Source organism: Tamandua tetradactyla, chromosome 7 (genome assembly GCF_023851605.1).
Source record: "Tamandua tetradactyla isolate mTamTet1 chromosome 7, mTamTet1.pri, whole genome shotgun sequence".
Classification (NCBI taxonomy): domain Eukaryota; kingdom Metazoa; phylum Chordata; class Mammalia; order Pilosa; family Myrmecophagidae; genus Tamandua; species Tamandua tetradactyla.
In genome coordinates, this window is record NC_135333.1 from 131,513,351 (window position 1) to 131,533,207 (window position 19,857).

At 36.5% G+C, this 19,857-nt stretch overlaps 1 protein-coding gene and 1 long non-coding RNA gene across 6 annotated transcripts in view; both read left to right on the top strand.

Moving 5' to 3' along the window:
- Positions 1-19,817, top strand: part of LOC143642638 (uncharacterized) — a 28,447-nt gene extending 8,630 nt beyond the window's left edge. The window contains exon 2 of the long non-coding RNA XR_013155770.1: positions 977-19,817. This is a non-coding gene — a long non-coding RNA (uncharacterized LOC143642638). The remainder of the gene's footprint in view (positions 1-976) is intronic.
- The window catches only part of SRGAP1 (SLIT-ROBO Rho GTPase activating protein 1), a 387,180-nt gene that overhangs the window by 20,558 nt on the left and 346,765 nt on the right, over positions 1-19,857 (top strand). The window lies entirely within an intron of this gene.

Genomic DNA, 19,857 nt, shown 5'->3' on the forward strand with positions numbered 1-19,857 from the left:
AGAAAAATATATGTCTAATGTTTGCTACTTGAAGTTTTTAAAATATTAATCCTACTTAATGTTTTAAATTGCCTTCTTTAAAAAAAAGATCACATATCACCATAGCTGAGGAATGCTCTTGCACAGATTGACCACACAAAATTAGATGCATTTTTAATTTTCAGCTAGAATTTTCCTATAAAGGATAGCATTTGATATAGTCGAGGGTGATGAATATTAATTGTTCCCTAAAAATGGAAGAATAAATTGATAGTCTTTCTGGAGTATAATTTGACTTTGTAATCTTGCTTTTAGAAGTCTGTCCAGAAGAGACAGAGATGAGAATGGAGATGTATGCATAAGAATGTTCATCATAGACTTTAAAAAAACAAGAAAATCATAAGCCACATAAATACCCAAGGGTCAAGAAATAATCAAATCAGCTATAGTATGGTCAAATGTTGGAATATTATGAAACTATTAAAAATCATGACTGGAGAAAATCTAAGGACAAGAGAGACTATTCAGGATCTCCCACTGAGTGGGATAAAACTCTGGTGAAAAAAAATACAGTGTATACCACAATATTACAATAGCTGTTTCTGAGTAAAAGCAGTTATGAGTAACTTTTAAAAACTTCTTTGTACATTTTTGTATTTTTCAAATTTTCTGCAAGTAATATCTGTTACATTGATGAGTAAATGAGTTAGTTCATATGAAGCATCAGAATGTTGCCTGGCTCATAGTGAGCACTCAGTTATGAGCTTTTAATATCCCTATGATGTTACTACCTTTATAATAAAAGTATTTTCCTAAACCTACTCTAATTATAATTAATTATTTGTGTAATCATTTGTTGAGTGTCTGCCCTCCATGGAATATGGTCCTTAAAAACTGGTTCTGGCACCTACCAGGGTACTTGACATATAGAAAGTGCTCAGTAAATAGTTGTTTGGACCCTCAGATACCAGATTTCTAATATTTTCTGTTATTTCAGTTTCCTATCAGGTCACTGGTGACAAAGCTGATAAAATGTACATCGAACCAGACTGTTCCCAGTTGAGAACTTTTATGTCCTTATTAGTGTTGAGACGTATGTGAATAAAGAAACTGTACTGTGCTAATTGGTGTGTTCAACTAGAATTATGTTTATTGGGATATTTAAAGTATAAAATAGCATTGAGAGTTCTTTGAAATTACTTCAAATGGTGTAGTTTTCAAAAATTAGAACACGAACTCAAATAAGATTATGACAAAGCTATTTCAGCCATCCAATTTGACTAATCCTAAGGTTACAAGTTTAAGCAAGAATGCGTTAAATTTTAACAGCCTACAAGTTATTTGGGGGAGACAATAGAAGTGTATATAGTTATACAAAATCTGAAGTTCTATAAAAGGATATAATTTGAAACTGTAGTTGATTACAAATTTAGAGATCTCTACAATATACAAAGTTTCTTAATTGTAAATAGTTCCCAAGGCTTGGCTGATTACTATGAGGAAGTAATGAAACTCAGCAAGAATAACCAGCTGCTGTTTATGAAATCAAGGGATAAAATTCACTTAATGAAAGTAATATGCTGACAGCAGTGTTTATTGTTTAAAACATAATAATCATGTTTATTATATCTCTGAAACAGTTTTGCAGAATATATCTTAAATGTACCATAGAAAATTGAGAGCAGTGTGCTTTTTTTTTTTTTTTTACAAAATGTACTTTTATTTATGTGAAACCAATATAAAAAGTCTGAAGAAATCTTGATCAGCAGCCTTTTGATTTTATAGAATTAAACTGGAAAGACTGCATGATTAGAAAGTAACTATTGTTTGGGGAAATACAAGTGATTTAGAAGTACAAACTCAGAAAGAACAAACATTTGGGGAAAGTTAATATTATGAACCACAGACCTTGTGAACTTCAAAAGACCTTAAAATTCATTTGATGATGATTTTTGGAATCTCAGAAATACCACAGAATAGAAAAGAATAATCAGAAAGCTTAATGCAATCAGAATCTCATAGGCTGTTATGGGAAATAGCATTTGGCAAAGTCTGCTAAGCTACTGTAAATGAATGTTAATCACATTTTATCAGTGGTGTGTACTGTCTTTATTATGTAATATGAATATTTATGACCCCAGAAATATGTTTAATGGTGAAATTACAGTGTTTATGTAACTCAAATTCCCAAAAAAGCATACAATCCTTTGCTCAAGAAGAATTATGTGCAAATATTACAAAATTTAAGATGTTTCTAACATTTAGCAGTAGTCTGTGTTCTCTGGGACAGGCATCATTTCTGAATAAAATACTGTGACAAGCAGAATGATGTGCACCAAAATTGACTTTGAAGACAAGCATGTGATTCAGCTATTTTATTGTTTATGCAAAAAAAAAAAAAAATACCAACTAGAATATTTCAAGACGTGCAATTTACTATAACTATTTTCTTAAGGTAGTTTTTATCATTTTCATTGACAGCATCCTTATCTACTTGAAAATTTTTAATGAAGCTTTTTCTATACGGGCCAGATTTTGGAATTTAACAAGTCCCCCTAAAGTAGCAGTAAAATTAAAAATAAAAATAATAAATGGGAATGCATCTTTAGTTTTGTAATCTGTACCTAAATTTTGTTTGTGTGTGTTATGTGTTTAGGGGAACATGATTCTCAGCCAATGCTTTCTTGCTTCTTTGCAAACATAAACCCACAAAAAAGGTATTTTTCCCTTCAGAAGGATTTAAATCATATTGTTCTTCTAGAAAGTATAATTTAATAGGAAAATACAGTTCATATTCAAACAAAAAAAGGCTGTAATTAAGATGTGCCCCACTTGCATTTTTTTCTGCCTTTTGTTAAAATGGAAACAGAGACTCACTCAAGAAAATGAAATTGTTGGGTGGGTGAACAATTGTTTTCAAAGGTATGGTAATATCACAACTATTGGGTTAGTTCATTGTGATTGTCTAAGATATTAAACAATTCTTTTATCAAATTTGAGTGTGTCTGGTTGCTTTTTATTTTATTTGAGGCTAATTTATTTGTTGTCACTTGGCAACAGCTGGAGAGAAGTGGTAGGAGCGTGAGGTTTGGAGTCAGATAATGTGGAGACCAAATTCTACATTCTGAATGCCAGTGCTTACTTCGCTTAGTCACCATCAGCAGGGCCTCAGAAGCCTCACCTTAATGGGGTTGTTAAGAGGACCAATGGAAATCCTCTGAGAGAGGTATAAAGTACTAAGAATGTATGCCTGGCCTCAAATATGGCTTTTAGACACCACCATTATACAGCTGATGATAGAGCCTCTTTTTTTTATGTTGTAGGTCACTTAGAATGCTTCGCCTTTTTTCCTATCCACATGTGGGAAAATTAGCAAGTCAGTACACTCTCCTTTAAAAAGCTGACAAAGGAAATTCTATAAAAAATTCAAGTCAGGCTCTCTTTGCTTCTCTAATAACAATGTTAGAGAAATTTTGATATATCGGTCACTTGATCCTACTACCTAAAATAAGATTTAGGGATTAGTTTATTATTGTGTGTTACTGACTGATTTATTAGCATAGAACAGGTGTTAGCAAACCTGTAAAGGGCCAGAGAGTAAATATTTTGGGTTCTGTGGGTCATACAGTCTCTATCTCATCTACTCAGTTCTACCAGTATAGCCAACAACAGCCATTAACAATCTGTAATAAATGCACTCGACTATGTTTCAGAAAAGCTGTATATACAGACAGAAACAATGCTGTGGGCCAGATTTGATCCATGGGCCATAGATTGCCAACCCCTGGGGCAGATGATTTAGAGTGTATTCGCATCTGCTTTATAAAATCAGAGATAAGGCAAGATGGTGGTATAGCGAGGTGTGGAATTTAGTTTGTACTCTAGTGTACCTAGTAAATAGAAACAATGGGATAACTGCTGGGGACACATCAGTGGCTAGACACATGTACATCAGTCTGGAATGGGTGGAATGGCTGAGATCCCACACAGAACTGTAAATAATATGTGGAAGTGTCCCAAGCTATGGAGGACAGCACCCCTCCCCCACAGGCATGGCAGGCTGGTTCCTGAGGGAAAAAGAAACAGACCCTACTAGGAACAAGGAAGGTAGCTCAACAAAGCTCCAGTTGCAGAATTAACAAATTCTGACTACTGAAAAGAGGCCCCAAGCACATATAAACCTGGAATAATCACTAAAAAAACCAGAAGTTTTTGCCAAGGCAGAGAGGGAGTGGAACTGACTGAAAAAAAGACAAAAGCAAAAAAACAACAGAGGCTTTTTGAGTTGGACAGTACAAAATACTGGAAAAGGGCTGGGCCCCAAGAAAAGGGGGGCACAAAGATCCTGGGGACACATAGAGCTGTATACCAAGCCCAGTTCTGGATTGGCAAACCTGGGAAGCTGGTTCTGCTCTGAAATGGCCAGCTCTCTCTCTCTCTCTCTCAATCTCTCTCACTTCTTAACAACTCATTAGATAGAACTGCAAGTACTGGGAGGCTTCAGCCCTGCCCCAGGCAAGGACAGAATTAAGACATGTCTGAGACACAAAGCAATTAGCCAGGTGAATGGAAAGAGTTCCCCTAAAGGGTGTCTCTTCCTCAAGAAAAAGGAGGGGGTGGTGGGGCCCAGCTCAAGTGGCTTCCCTCCTTAAGGAAATTAAGGTCCCAGGGGCTGGAAAACAAAAGCAACCTAAGCCCACTTTCTACCTTAGACTATGTCTCAACCACAACACTGGCAGGTAGACACTGCAGAGAATTGAAGGCACTGCATCACTTTATACTGGCAAAAATCGAAGATATGGCCTAGTCAAAGGAGCAAACCAATATTTCAAATGAGATAGAGGAGTTGAGACAACTAATTAAAAGACATGTAAAATCACATTAAAAAATCAATGAATTGAGGGAAGATATAGCAAAAGAGATGAAGGATATAAAAAAGACATTAGGTGGACGTAAAAAACTTGAAAACAAAAACAAATGGCAGAACTTATGGAAATGAAAGGTGCAATAGAAGAGGTGAAAAAAGCAATGGAGACCTACAATGGCAGATTGGAAGTGGCAGAAGAAAGGATTAGTGAACTAGAGGACAGAACATCTGAAATCCTACACACAAAAAACAGATAGGGAAAAGACTGGAAAAATATGAGCAGGGTTTCAGGGAATTGAATGACAACACGAAATGCACGAGTATGCATGTTATGGGAGTCCCAGGAGGAGAGTTGAGAAAAGGGTCAGAAAGACTAATGGAAGAAATAATCGCTGAAAATTTTCTATCCCTTATGAAAGACATAAAATTACAGATCCTAGAAGTACACTGTACCACAAACAGAATAGATCCAAATAGACCTATTCCAAGACACTTACTAATCAGATTGTCAAATGTCAAAGACAGAGAATTCTGAAAGCAGCAAGAAAAAAGCAATCCATCCCATGCAAGGGCAGCTTGATAAGACTATGTGCATTTTTCTCAGCAGAAACCATGGAGGCAAGAAGTCAGTGGTATGACATCTTTACGATTCTAAAAGAGAAAAACTGCAAATCAACAATTCTGTACCCAAGAAAACTGTCTTTCAAAAATGAGGGAGAATTTAAAATATTTTCATACAAACAGTCACTAAGAGAGTTTGTGAATAAGAAGCTGGCCATACAAGAAACATGAAAGGGAGCACTACAGGCAAATAGGAAAAGACAGGAGAGAAAAGTCGGGAGAAAAATGTAGAAATGAAGATTATTCTGGAGAAAAATGTAGAAATGAAGATTATTGGTAAAGTTAAACAGAGAAAAAAAAGATATGACCTATAAAATCCAAAAGACAAAATGGTAGAAGAAAGTACTGCCTTTACAGTAATAACAGTAAATGTTAATGGATTAAACTCCCCAGTCAAAAGACATAGAATGACAGAATGGATTAAAAAACAGGACCCATCCACAGGCTTTTTATAAGAGACTCACTTTAGACCCAAGGACAAAAACAGATTGAAAGTGAAAGGTTGGAAAAAGATATCTCACATGAACATCAACCTGAAAAAAGCAGGGGTAGCTACAGTAATATCCAACAAATTAGACTTCAAATGTAAAACAAGTAAAAGAGACAAAGAAGGACACTATGTATTATTAAAAGGAACTATTCATCAAGAAGACATAACAATCATAAATATTTATGCACTGAGCCAGAGTGCCCCAAAATACATGAAGCAAACCCTGAGAGCACTGAAGAAATAGGTAGACACATCTACAATAATAGGTGGAGACTTCAATTCACCGCTGTCATCAATGGATAGTACATCTAGACAGAGAATTATAAGGAAATTTTTTGAATAATATGATAAATGAACTAGGCTTAACAGACATTTACAGCACATTATGCCTCACAACAGCAGGATACACAATTTTGTCAAGTGCTCATGGATCATTCTCAAAGATAGACCATATACTGGGTAACAAAGCAAATCTCAATAAATTAAAAAAGATTGACATTATACAAAACACTTTCTTGGATCATAATGGAATTATGTTGGAAACTGATTACAGGCAGAGAGCCAGAGAATTCACAAATACATGGAGATGAAACAACACATTCTAACCAGTGTGTCAAGGAAGAAATCACAAGAGAAATCAGTAAATATCTTGAGGCAAATGAAAATGAAGACACAACATATCAAAACTTATGGGATGCAGCAAAGGTGGTGCTGAGAGTGAAATTTAATTAATCTAAATGCCTATATTAGAAAAGAAGAAAGACCCCTAAAGAGTGGGAGAAAGATCAAAAGTGATAGTAGAGGTATACAGAGAGGGTAGGGTTTAACAAATGAGTATATTTGCAGAATCATTGTATTGATATTCTTTTAGTCTCTAGTATCTTAGAGCAGCTAGAAGTAAAAACCTAAAATTGTGGAACTGTAACCTATTGTTTTACAGCTGCTGGAATGCAATAACCAGAAATGGAATGGCTTTTAAAAAGGGGTAATTTAATAAGTTTCAAGTTAACAGTTTTTAGGCCATGGAAATGTCCCAATTAAAGCAAGTCTATAGAAATGTCCAATCCAAGGCATCCAAGGAAAGATGCCTTGATTCAAGAAACCCGATGAAGTTCAGGGTTTCTCTCTCATCTGGAAAGGCATATGGCGAACATGGTCAAGGTTTCTGTCTAAGCTGGAAGGGCACCTGGCGAGCACATCGTCATCTGCTAGCTTCCTCTCCAGCTCCCTGAGAGGCGTTTTCCTTCTTCATCTCCAAAAGTTGCTGGCTGGTGACTCTCTCCTTCATGGTGCTGCAGTGTTCTTTGCTCTCTGAGAATCTCATGGCTTTTTCTCTTGTAGTTCTCTAGCTTTTTCCAAAATGCTTCTCTTTTAAAGAATTCCAGTAAAACCAATCAAGACCCATCTGGAATGGGTGGAGACATGTCTCCTCCTAATCCAATTTAACACCCTCTCTCTAGTGAGTCACATCTCCATGGAGATAATCTAATTAAGGTTTCTAACATACATTAGTAAGTATGGATTAGAAGAAACAGTTGCCTTTACAAATGGGATTAAGATGAAAATATGGCTTTTCTAGAGTACATACATCCTTTCAAACTGGCACACCCATACCAAACTCTGAAATCTGTTCTACAACTAATTGTTGCAATGTGCTTTGAAATTTATTGCTTTTTTTATGTTATTTTTCACAAAAAAGAAAAAAATGTTAATTAAAAATTATATATTTCTTCTAGCCTCCAATGTTCTAGAACAACTAGAAGGAAAAATCTGGAAAAAAAAAAGAAGAGTGAAAATCGAGGAATTAACTGTTCACTTGGAAGAACTAAAGAACAGCAAACTAACCCCAAAGCAAGCAGAAGGAAAGAAATAATGACGATTAGAGCAGAAATAAGTGAAATTGAGAATATAAAAACAATAGAGAAAATAAACAAAACCAGAAATTGGTTCTTGAGAAAAATCAATAAAATCAACTCTTACTTTTTGCAGGTGATATGAGACTATGTGTTGAAAATCCCCAAAAAAATCTACAGCAAAGCTACTAAAGTGAATAAATGAGTACAGCATAGTGGCAGGGTACAAGAACAACACCCCAAAATCAGTAGTGTTACTATGTACTAGTAGTGAGCAGTCTGAGGAAGAAATCAGGGGAAAAAATCCATTTATAATAGCAACCAAAAGAATAAAATATTTAGGCATAAACTTGACTAATTAAACAAAAGATCTATACAGAAAACTACAAGAAACTGCTAAAATAAATCATGGAAGGCCATACTGTGTTCATGGATTGGACAACTAAATATATTCAAGATGTCAATCCTAAGCAAGTTGATTTATAGATTCAATGCAATACCAGTTAAAATCCCAACAACTTACTTTGCATAAATAGAAAAACCAACATCCAAATTTATTTGGAAGGGCAGGATGTTCCAACTAGCGAAAAATATCTTGAGAAAGACAAATGAAGTGGGAGGTATCACACTACCTGCCTTTTAAAACATTACAAAACTGTAGTGGTCAAAACGACATGGAACTGGGGTAAAAATTAATATACTGACCAATGGAATAAAATTGAATGTTCAGAAAGACCCTTTCATCTATGGACAATTGATCTTTGATACTCCAGCTGGGACACATAAGCCTCTTCAATGGATATCCATTTCCAAAGGAATGAAAGAGGACCTATATCTCATATCCTATTCAAAAATCAATTATAACTGATCAAAGACCTAAACATTAGAGCTAAGACCATAAAACTTTTAGGAGAAAATGGAGGGAAATATCTTATAAATCTTGTGATAGGAGGCAGTTTCCTAGACCTTAAACCCAAAGCAGGAGCAATGAAATAAGAAATAACGATCTCCTCAAATTTAAATACTTTTTGTGCACCAAAGAAATTTGTCGGGAGAGTAAAAAGGCAGCCTATGCAATGGAAAACAATATTTGGAAATCACTTATCAGATAAAGGTTTAATATCCAGAATATATAAAGAGATTCTACAACTCAATAACAAAAAGACAGACAACCCAATTAAAAAATGGGCAAGAGACATGAACAGACACTTTTCAGAAGCGGAAATACAAATGGATAAAAGACATATGAGAAGATGCTCAACTTCACAGGCTATTAAGGAAACACAGATCAAAACCACAGTGAGAATCTCACACTCAGACTAGAGTAGCCATTATCAAAAGAAATAGAAACTGGCAAGGGGATGTGGAGAAGGAGGCAACTTATTCAGTGTTGGTGGGAATATAAAATGGTGCAATTGCTTTGTAAGACAATTTGGTGGTTCCTCAGGAAGCTAAGTATAGAATTGCCGTATGATCCAGCAATCCCATTACTAGGGATATGTTCAAAGGAACTGAAGGCAAGGACGAAAACAGACATTTGCACCCCGATGTTTATAGCATCACTATTGCCAAGAGTTGGAGACAGCCCTACTGTCTGTCAGTGGACAATTGGCTAAACAAGCTGTGCTTTATACATATGATGAATATTATGCAGCTGTAAGACGAAATAATGTCATGAATCATGTAACAAAATGGATGAACCTTGAGGACATTATGCTGAATGAAATTAGCCATAAACAAAAGACAACTAGTGTTAGGTCTCACTAATATAAACTAACAGTAAGGAGTGAACTTTGTGAGTTAAAGTTAAGAACACAGGTTATCAGGAGTTAGAAAGAGGGTTGAGATTGGGCATTTGGTCCAAGAAGTACAGAATGTGCAACAGGACTGTTTGTAAAGATTTAGAGATGGATAGTACAATACTATCTGATGGTAGCACAATAAGTACTCTAAATGAAGCTGAATGTGAGTATGGTTGAGGAAGAAAGGTTTGGGGCCTGTGTGAGAGCAGAAGGAAAGATAGATGATAAAGACTTAGACAGTACAACATAAGAATGCATGGAGAGGACAATGATGGTGATTAAATGTACAAATACAAAATGTTTTTGCAAGAGGGAGAGCAAATGAATGTCAGCATTGCAAGTTGTTGAAAATGGGATGGTATACAGGAAAAAATAGGTCTACAGTTAACAGTAACATTGTAATATGCTTCTATTGAATGTGACAAAGGCAATATGCAAAAAACTAAATACCAAAAAGCAGGGGATATGGAGAAGGAGTATAGGATTCTGCAGAAAAAAGGAAAATGTCCTCATATAGATTGTGGTAGCTATGATATGTGGTGCAATGGCTAGAAGTGGCCACCATTGTAAGGGTGCATCGACTGAGGAATGGAAGGAAGAGCTGCGGTTTGTAGAAAGAATGGACTACTGAATAGCTGTAAGAAGGAATAAAGTTGTGAGGCATGTCATTAGGTGAGTGAACCTTGAGGACAGTATGTTGAATGAAATGGCAGGAACAGACAAATAACATGCCTCATTCTTATGGACTAACTATAATATACAAACTCAGAGAATTGAAGTTGAGCATGGGTTATCAGGTTGGGACCTATTGTAAAGTTTCCAGATTATAAGCTCTTACAACAGTCACATCTATTCTACAGTTGTAACTATTATTTCTAAATTCTGAGATGCTGAACTATTTGTGTTTAACCTGGTCATTCCCTGCAACTTCGGCTTTTTTTTTGTGACACCTGAGACTCACAGTTAGAACTCTGAAGCATGAAAGTCAGCATTACCCCATACAGAAACTTTTTAAAAAGTTGAAAAAGTGGTCAGCCTTCACTTAGAGATATGAATGAAGCTGATCAGGATAGGACTAAGGGAAATCAGAATACAGGGTAATGGATGATATTGACTGTTTTAAAACTTGAGTTTCTGTGTGAGACCAAAGGAAGGAATATTTATTTGGTGTGAAATTTCTATTTTTGGTAGCACATTATCTAATTTATCTTGTATGGTCAGTTTATTCGAACACCATAATTACATGGAATGTTAAATAGGAAGTGAAATCTTACTGGTTTGTACAGGTTAGTGTGATACCCCAATATATCCCAGAGTAATTTGGGCAGAGAATACAGAAGTATTTGCAAAATCCCCCTTGGAATTATGCCTAAGAGCCACCACCAGGGAACCTCTTTTGTTGCTCAAATGTGGCCTCTCCCTAAGCCAACTTGGCAGGTGAACTCACTGCCCTCCCCCCTACATGGGACATTAGTCCCAGGGGTTTAAATCTCCCTGGCAACATGGGACATGACTCCCAGGGATGAGCCTGGGACCTGGTATCATGGGATTGAGAAAACTTTCTTGACAAAGGGGGAAGAGAGAAATGAGACAACATGAAATTTCAATGGCTGAAAGATTTCAGACAGAGTCAAGAGGTTATACCGGAGGTTAGTCTTATGCATTATACACACACACACACACACACACACACACACACATATATGTCCCTTTTTAGTTTATGGTATATTGTAGTGGTAGAGGGAAGTACCTGAAATTGTTAAACTGCATTCCAGTAGCTTTGATTCTTGAAGACTGTTGTATAAGTATATAGCTTTTACAATGTGACCGTATGATTGTGAAAACCTTGTGTGTATTGCTCCCTTTATTCAAGGTATGGACAGATGAGTAAGAAAAAGACAATAAATAAATAAATAATGGGGGGGTAAAGGGTAAAAAGAAATTGGGTAGATTGCAGTACTAGTGGTCAGTGAGAGTGGGACGGGTAAGTGGTATGGGATGTATGGGTTTTTTCTTTTGTCTTTTTATTTCTTTTTTTGAAGTGATGCAAATTTCCTAAAAATGGTCATGGTGATGAGTATACAACTATGTGATGATATTGTGAGCCATTGATTGTTTACTTTGGATGGACTATATGGTGCATGAAGATATCTAGATAAAAACATTAAAAAAAAACAACAGAGATATCAAATCCTAGGTAGGGATAACCCCCCAGTAAAATTGCCATATTTGCATGTCTTAATGCAGTTTGAATGTTAAATAAATTGTATATTCACTTTGTTATATTTTTAACATTTTTTAAATAGAGCAGCCGCAATTTGTTTGTTGAATGCAACCAAGAACATTAAATGGGATGTTATTTAAATATTAAAAAATAAAAATGAACAACAAAAAAACCCAGAGATACTCTCTTGCCTCCAAAGTTGTAATTGCCCATTATTTGGTACATCCAAATCTAAATCAACATCTTTCTCTGTTTTTTTGGCTTTCAGTGTATTAAAGGATAAGTTGTCAATTTTGATTTCTGAAGCTATGTGAGAATCAATTTTTCTAGTCAGTGTAGGGAGGAAATAATGGGGAATGACTTGTTTGTCTGAGAGATTGGACCGTTATACCTCTTTATTCTCCACCGGGTAGACTTTCAGTTGTATTAGACAGTTTGGAGTTCTGGTTTGGAAATGGGATAGGTTCATCTCTGCCACCTTCCCGCTCACATGTGGCCTTCTTAAGGCTCAGTTTTCTCATTGGTAATACAGTAATAATTTTTAACCTGGCTTGGTTGCTTAGTGCCTGAAGTAGAGTAATTAATAATAAATGGTAGGTTTTAAATACTTAGTTTCTCAGTGAGAATCTTATCCTGAAGGCTAAATTCTTCTTTTAAAACTTGATTGTGGGCAGGCCATGATGGCTCAGCAGGCAGAGTTCTTGCCTGCCGTGCCGGAGACCTGGGTTCAATTCCTGGTGCCTGCCCACGCCAAAAACAAAAACAAAAACAAACAAAAAGAACTTAATTGTCATTTTATATTTTTTGCTCTTTTTAGGGAGGAAAATGTACTGCTGTGAATTACATACTCCAAACTGTTTAGGGCCTTGCCTCTCAAAGTGTGGTGGCCATTTTTGTCGTTGTGACTAACTTGCCATTAATTCATGCTTTCGTAAAATACAGTAAAATGAATTACTACAAAAATGACATAGACATACAGAACATTTAGAAAGCCTCCCCTCCCCCCCCTTTTTTTCCTAATGGGATCCAACAAACACATGAAGTATCTAAATACCTACTTTCAATTTCTGTGCTTATTTCTTTGGGGACTGGTAAGAAAAGTGGCAAGCTAGTACTGATCCGTGGGCCATACTTTTAGGACTACTGGGTTTATGGGGAAGGAAATTCAAAGAATTCTTTTAAAATGCCCATGTCCCAATCACTCTTGAATAGATTTAGTCACTAAATAGTCAGACAGTGAGTTTATCCCTTCTTAAAAAGTAGCCACCAACTTTAAATACCCCAAAACCATGTCCACTTCTCTGCCCTCACTGAAGCAAGATCTTTTGGTTTTGAGGTAATTAGAGAGTCTCTTAAGGGAACAGGCCACGATGGTTTGTTTGCTCCCAAGCAAAATAGTTGTCCGTGGAAGCATCCTCAGCCACAGGGGCCGCAGGCCTCAGCACTGACCCTGGGAGACCAGACCTAGTAGAGTATGGATATAGGAATTTCACGACCTCAGTTTCCCCTCCATCCTCTGGGTTGTGGCAGAATCTCCCATTGCCTCTATCAAACCATGTATTATATTTCTGTTATTTTTTTTCTGACTCCCTTGGAACTCTGGGCTTTGAAAGGATAAGGATAATTTTATTCTTGTTTTGACTCCCTGGCTCCTGGCCCACGCTTGATGCACTTTGAGAATGTATTAATGTGTGAATGAGTGAGTATATGATGTTTTCCAGACCTCTCACCAGCCTGCCATCCTTTATCTGCACGCTCTTCACTTTGCCAGGGTCCCACTCAAATATATAACCAGATTGGGGGACGGGGGTGGGGGAGGCTGAACTTTGGAACACATTGCTGTCAACACTTCTTCAGTGCCGTAATCCAAATGTATTTGTATTGCATACTTTGAGAAGTTCCAAAAATCAGTTGACTGTTTTTCTCACTTTTCATTTTTTTGTTGCTGATTGTGTAATAGTGTAGGAAAGCAGCCGACGATGGTGCTACCACCTTCAGAACTGTCATACTGACTTTCTGGAACCTTTCGGGTCCACACATTACCATGGTTGAAATTCACTGTTTTTGGGCTGTTGAGATTATAGAGAGGCATTTTCTGGAGTAGCAACGATGGCGTGTGGGCTGGAATATATCAAAGTGTTAGCATGGAATATTAGGGACCATTAATACACTACAGTAAACCATTTATGGGTATTTTATGATATGTATACAGAATAATATAAATGTATGCTAAAGATAGAAGAGGGTGTGGGAATTTCATCTGCATAATAACAATGATTTGCAAGGAAAAAGATCTTGCCAAAAATAAATTGACAGTCCATAGTAATAGATTAGATTTTTGGTGGTTTTGTTTTGTTTGGGGAACAGTAAAATTAATAGCATATTGACTAAATGCTGGCTTTGGGTCAGGATGCCTGCACTCCCATCCCAGCTGCATGATCTCATTCAAATTACAGTATTTAATCTCTTTGAGCCTCACTTTTCATACCTATAAAATGGGGTAATACTAGTATTAAACTCATAGGCTGCCTGAAGATTAAATATAATAATTCACAGAGAGCATTTAGTGGTGCCAATATTTCTACGATCTTTATTCATTTTCAGTGCTTGCTGTGTACAGATTATTCATCAGATACAGTAGATAGCAATGAACACTTTTGAAAAGAAATGGCTGCCTTATTCAGGGTACGAACAGAAGTTGTATTTAAAAAATCATTTATAGGTGCAATTTTATCTAATTTAACATATCTCTCTCCTTCTTAACTATTTTATATTCATGAACTTACTCTCATGGATAATCCTTGTTGAATTAGAAGTTATTTTTAATTTTTAAACATTTAATATCAAGAGGTGGTTTTTAGTTTATTAAATTATTAAAACTGTAGCAAAATAAAAAGAAAACCATATTAAAGTTCTACTCATTTGATAGATTATAATAGTGGAAAATATTATTTAAAAACTAGCAATATAGAAAAATAATTGAAAACATCGGAATACAAAGCTGTTTATACAGCCTGAACATAATTAAGTAAATATGTATATTTTCAGATGAATAGATAAATGATACCTCTATTTTAGTATTAGGATTAAGGATAGCTCTTTTTTCCCCTCCATTTTTCAAACTGTTTATCATGTTGCTATAAGGCTTTTATAATTTAAATTCTAAAAGGGCACACGTCTGTTATTCACTCTAATCACTCAGAATGACAGACATTTAAAAATCATATTAAACCTAAGATTATATTTTATTATAGCTAGCAAATTTATTGAACTTATTTATAAAATTTTGATTACAATCAAGTAACTGCTTTGTAAATTCACTAACTTCCTAAGGCAACAGAATAAACAGGGTCTCTTATTTTTATGTTTAGGTACCCAAATATTAATTAGTTAGCTATATAAGATCAAGAATAATTCTCTTGAAACTATCAGTTGTGACATTTTGTAGACATTTTATAAAGGAACTTTTCAAGGCCAGTAAGAAGCCAGAAGTACAGGCTTCTTTTGTGATCATGTAAGGGAATCCTTAGAGATCATCACTGGTTCCTGAGTCACGTGAGAAGATAACCGTTTCCATCCAGGAAGACAGCAGGTCTGGTGTACCTTGTGGTTTTGGTTACCCTGCACATGCAGTGGTGGCAACCTGCCAAGCTAGCATCTGCCTAGCAGGGCATTCAGGTCCACCTGCCTGCCCCATTATTTCCACTTGGGGTCTTTTGACCCTGAATTTCTTCATTTTCATCAAGTTTTCAAAGCAGAATGAAAGACTCAGCTAGGCAAGAGGTGGTGGGATTGAACCCAACTTGGTTATTAAATTGCAACTCTGTTTATCAATTACACATGGGCCTGTGCTTTGTCCATCCTAGGCTAACATCAAAGACTTCTTGAAGCTGAACACATTTTTTTAATAGCAAAGGCAGTTTAACAAGGTAAGTCTCGGGCTAAAAAGTCTGAGAACTAGAAAAAGGAAACCTTTTTTTTTGTTGAAAAATCTTCACACACATACATTCTATACATAATGTACACTGAATGGCTCAAAATATCATCACATAGCTGTGTATTCATTACCAAGATCATTTTTTAGAACATTTGCATCATTCCAGAAAAAAGAGAAAAGAAAAAACTCATATATACCACACACCTAACCCTCGTTCTCATTGACCACTAGTGTTTCCATCTACCCGATTTATTTTACCCTTTGTCCCCCCTATAATTTATTTATTTTTGTCCACATTTTTTACTCTTCTGTCCATATCCTGGTTATAAGAAGCATCAGACACAAGGTTTTCACAATCACACAGTCACATTGTAAACTGTATATCTTCATACAGTCATCTTCAAGAATCTAGGCTACTGGAACACAGCTCAACAGTTTCAGATATTTCCCTCTAGCCACTCCAATATACCATAAACTAAAAAGCACTATCTATATAATGTAGGATAGAGTCAGGGTAACTGCTTAACTGTGTTTGAAATCTCTCAGCCACTGAAACTTTATTTTGTCTCATTTCTCTCTTCTTCTTTTTGGTCAAGATGGCTTTCTCAATCCCATGTTGCCGGGTCCCGGCTCATCCCAGGAGTTCTCCCATGTTGCCAGGGAGATTTACACTCCTGGGAGTCATGTCCCATGTAAGAGGCAGGGCAGTGAATTCACCTTCTGAGTTGACTCAGAGAGAGGCCACATCTGAGCAACAAGAGAGGGTCTCTAAGGGTGAGTCTTAGACCTAATTTTAAGTATGTTAGCCTGTCATTTGCAGGAATAAGAGGAAATCTGTTTTTTGTTTGAAGTGTTTCATATGCTTGATTCTGCCACAAATCTCATAGCAAATATTCTTATTATAACTAAACATCTTCCTAAATTAAAAGGTTTTTTTTTTTTTTTTTTTAACATGGGCAGGCACCTGGAATCGAACCTGGGTCCTGTGGCATGGCAGGCAAGCATTCTTACCTGCTGAGCCACCGTGGCCCACCCAATTAAAAGTTTTTAAAATAGATATTCATACCAAAAGTAGATGACAATTTGTATATATAAAATTATTGAACATACAAAAATGCCTCCAGTAGGAATATGTGTTCACATTGACAACTTAATGCAGGTCTTGCTCATCATTTAACAAGGCACATCTCTATTTTGAAATTTGCTTTAAAGGGAAATGCTTCTGAATACATACAGTAAAAAAAGTTGGAGAATAAATCATTGAGATTTGTACATTAATTTAATTAACATTAAATTATCCTAGTTTCATTCCTAAACTACTCAAGTAGATTTTCTTTGAATCAACTGAAGCTTTTGAGACCGAGGAACTTCACCTTTCTCCTATTACTGTGCTATATAGAGCTGTTGGGAGAGAGAAAAGTATTTTGCAATTTCAAATGTCCCCAAACTACTTATGGATATTATATTGTCTAGAGAACAGTGGCCTGGTTCATCAAATTAAAACTTACTGCTTAAATTTTCTAGAATGTATAATATAATGAGAGTAATTCAAATGATCTCTTTTCACTAAAAACTGTCCTGAAATTTCTATCAAGCTGCAATTTGAACAAAATAAAATCACTTATGTAAAAGAGATTTTTATAAAGTACATATAATTTAAAAATACATTAGAAGAAAAAAATAGACACATACTGTTTTAGGATTTTGACCAGTGGGATCATGTGGAGACTTAGTGAACCTAGAAACTAGCTTACTTCCATTTTCTAGATAAGAGTATCCAGGAAAATTCCCAGCCCATGAGGGTGGAGAAGGATAAGAACTTGATTGAAAGCAGCCTGAGGTATAGAAGTATATAGACTTTTTGAAGTGGGGAAAGAACAAGAAATCATCTTGCAATAAACTCTCCAACTGAATCCACTGGGAACATTGGATTTGACTGTGCAGAAGGAGGAGAAAAGTTTGGCAGTCAAGCAGAGGGTTTAAGGGGAAGGGCATGAGACTGTCTCAGCGTAAGCATCTCCCAATGCCTAGGATTGAGGAAGCAAATACTCCCTGCAGAATTGCTATCTAGATTGTCAGATGCGTGAGGCTCTATTTCTAGAAGCTCAAGTTTAATCCCTGTTTGAGCTGTCTTGGGTCTGCTGTCCCTTGTTAAGAAAGTTTTTGATTGGGCTCCTGTGCTTACTCAGTGATCATGAATTTTCATTTCAAGAAACAAATCTAGCTTCGTGAAGAATAAATTGTTCTTCCCAGCTTTTCTTCAAGGTCTCTTAATCTCATTAGGTTTTTAGCTCCCCATTGTCTTGGCTCATTCAGCCATTTGCTTCAGAACTTTCCTCTTCTCTCCCTAAGTCATGATCTACATTGACAGATAGGATCCTGAGAAGCTCCATTTCTTTCTCTTGACAAAGTTTAGTCAGTTCATTTCTTATCTCCTGAAGACTTTGAACTGTACCTTCAGTTGTGGCTTGATCAATCTGGAGACTTTTAAGATGATATCTGAGGTCAGTGTTACTGTTCTCTACTTTAGAAGTGTTGATATAGGATTGATGTTTCTCTCTCTTCTGGCTTTGAAATGCTCACATGACTTTGCAACGTTGTAGTCAGTTTCCTCCTGGTTCCCCTTGCCTGGTCATCAACATAGTCTCCATCTCCTGCTTCCAAGTTAGCATCTGTGTTCTCTTCTCCAAGGGCAGCAGCTGAGCCTTTAAACTTTGGCATATATTCCTCCAAACACTTGATCTGGCTTCCACAGAGATTGACAGCTCTGAGTTTTTCTTCTGTGGCCTTTAATAATTTTATTAATTTTTTTTTTATTATAATGTGTGGATTTAGTTTCTCCTTAAAGACTGGATGTTTCTTGCAGTGTCAGCTGTCAGCTCACCTTTAGCTGATCGTCGAGGTTTGTCTCTTCCCAGTTAGTTGGCATAAGATGATCTAAATCACAGGCTTGGATGTGTCCAAGGCATCAGGTACTTTGAACTTTCATCTCCTATCACAGAGCAAAACTCAAGAGCTTTACACTTTACTAGAACTAATGCTGAGCTATTATGGCATGTTCCTTGTCTCTCTTATAGAAAGTCTTTTTTTTCATTGAGTGAAAAATTCTGCCTAAAACTAAGAAAATTGTTAATACACTCACTAGCCTGGCACACACACCTTCATCTTCTACTGTTTTTCAAAGAGAATAAGACTTGGTCCCACTTTGCCAGATAATTGTGCCACAAAACTACATTATCTCTCAGGTTTGCCAAAAATACAGCTTCATGGCATGATGAAGCCCCTTCATAGAACCCCAGGCTGCCAGAGAGCCCCCTGCAGTCTCCATGGCCAGCTAAATCAAGCTTGCACATGGCAATTGGCATGAACCATCAGTGGAGAGGATAGAGAGGAGGGAGGATTGATTTAATAAAAACTCACACTCTCAACCCTGACCAAAGTGCCTTCTCTTCTTAAATTTTCCTTCCCTTCTGTGGTTATATAGGCCTCAGCCCCATCATCTGTACACACTGTTCCCTCTACCAGGAAAGCCCTTCCCCACACAGCTCACATGAAAAGGGATATCCATCCTAAAACCACTGGGCCTTCTCATCCCCAGGGCAGGGCCTGGCACAGAGGAGGTCTCAGTGTTCCCTGCTTGTTTGTGGAAGTAACAAAGCAGTGAGAGAGTGAATGAATGACAGAGGGATGCAGCCATCATTTGCCCTCATGAAGATTCAAAAGTTAACACTCTTGGCTCAGCAGAGGATTCCCTTAGGAGAGTTTTAACTCTTTCAGAATTCACTGCTGTGAGGTAGAGACAACAGGAGATGGTGGCAGTTCTGGTCTGTACTTCTCATCCCCATAATCTGCTCAAGTAGATTTTAAAGCAGTTTAAATTATGTGAATTGCCCAATCTAAGTAATGAGTCACAGCAGCAGCTGCTGCTACTGTTAAAAAAATGTAATGCCACATTACTTTTGAGACATTTGGAATGCGACGTAATAGAGCTTATTCTATGAAGAGAATGTCAGTCGCCTCAGAGAGCTTTTTTTTTTTTTTTTTTTTTTAAAAAAAGATCTTTGTTATTTGGGAGTGGGTGGGT